At 41.7% G+C, this 1692-nt stretch overlaps 1 pseudogene; it reads right to left on the bottom strand.

The window, feature by feature from the left end:
* Window positions 1–420: 420 nt before the first annotated feature.
* On the bottom strand, window positions 421–1025 carry LOC129557474 (transmembrane protein 35B pseudogene; annotated as a pseudogene).
* Between the last annotated feature and the right edge of the window lie 667 nt (window positions 1026–1692).

Here is a 1692-nt window from a genome sequence, read left to right as displayed (position 1 = left end):
GAAGATCTTTTTTGTACAGTTCTTCTGTGTATTCTTGCCACCTTTTCTTAATATCTTCTGCTTCTGTTAGGGCCATACGATTTCTGTCCTTTATAGAGCCCATCTTTGCATAAAATGTTCCCTTGGTATCTCTAATTTTCTTTCTTTTTTTTTTTTGGTGTTAGTTACAGGGTATTAGGCTTAGAAAGCAAGTAAAATAAAGTAATACATACAGTCTCATTTTCATTAAAAATATATCTCAGTAAAGACACAGGAAAATAGTTGGGAGGTATAGTTATACAAAGGAATTGAAAGTATCAATAGTTATTTGGGGGCATTAAAAGTTTAGGTGATTGAAATTTACTTTCACATGACCTGAGGAATGCTAAGAGTATGTAACATGGACTCTTCAAAAAAAGAGCAGTAAAATGTCCGAGAGAAAGCAGGACCAGGTAGACCAGATGTCTACTTTAACACTGGCCACCCTTGGCTATATGGGTAATAAGGTGATATTCTGTATTCCACCATGTTTCTGCTTTGACAGTGACATGGTCTGAAGGGACAAGAGATACTCTACTCCCAGGATTCCTTGAATGGACTTGGAGACTTCTTCCCAGTGGGTCTGGACATCTTTTCTCGTTTGGACTTAGAGCTAGCAGATATCCAGCAGCAGCAGGAGCCCCAGGCAGATGATGGCTGGGACGCAGGTGTTCAGTGACTCTTTTAGAGACACCAAAGTGAAGATAGCCCCCATCATGAGCAGCGTCAAAAGCAAGTTACTCATCTCTTGCAGCATCGGTGGGCCCAGGACCAGCAGCAGCCCAGCCAGCAGTTCCAGCCAGTCCACAGCCACTTGGTAGCTCATGGGATCTGGCTGGTAGCCAAACACCTTCAGTGGAAACACCTCAGCGAACTGCATGAAAAGGGCTTTCATCTGCTCCGACACCGGAGCCGAGATCTGCTCCGAGAGCTTGGCCGCCCCCGTGAGCGCGAAGAAGCTGCTGCATGGGCAGCAGCATGCGCAGAGCGGTGAGCAGGAGCGCCATGGCCGCGCTCTAATTTTCTTGAGGAGATCTCTAATCTTTCCCATTCTGATCTTTTTTCTATTTTTTTGCATTGATCACTGAGGAAGGCTTTCTTATCTCTCCTTGCTATTCTTTGGAACTCTGCATTCAGATGCTTATATCTTTCCTTCTCTCCTTGCTTGTCGCTTCTCTCCTTTTCACAGCTATTTGTAAGACCTCCTCAGACAGCCATTTTGCTCTTTTGCATTTATTTTCCATGGGGATGGTCTTGGTCCCTGTCTCCTGTACAATGTCATGAACCTCCGTCCATAGTTCATCAGGCATTCTGTCTATCAGATCTAGTCCCTTAAATCTATTTCTCACTTCCATTGTATAATCATAAGGGATTTGATTTAGGTCATATCTGAATGGTCTAGTGGTTTTCCCTGTTTTCTTTATTGGCAATATGCATATCTTCTATGGAGAAATGAATATTCAAGACCTTTGCTCAGTTTTCAATTGAGTTGTTAGTTTTGTTGTTGTTGAGCTTCAAGAGTTCTTTATATATTCTGGATATTAACCAGTTATGACATTCATGATTTTAAAATATTTTCTCCCATTCTGCAGGCTGCCTTTTTCATTCTCTTGATTTTGTTTGATACACACACACATTTTCTTCTTTGATACACAGAAGTATTTAATTCTAATG

Source organism: Moschus berezovskii, chromosome 7 (genome assembly GCF_049115385.1).
Source record: "Moschus berezovskii isolate FMDL1 chromosome 7, NW_MosBer_1.0, whole genome shotgun sequence".
Classification (NCBI taxonomy): Eukaryota; Metazoa; Chordata; class Mammalia; order Artiodactyla; family Moschidae; genus Moschus; species Moschus berezovskii.
The sequence above is the reverse complement of the archived record's forward strand: the minus strand, read 5'-3'. Positions and strand labels throughout refer to the sequence as shown.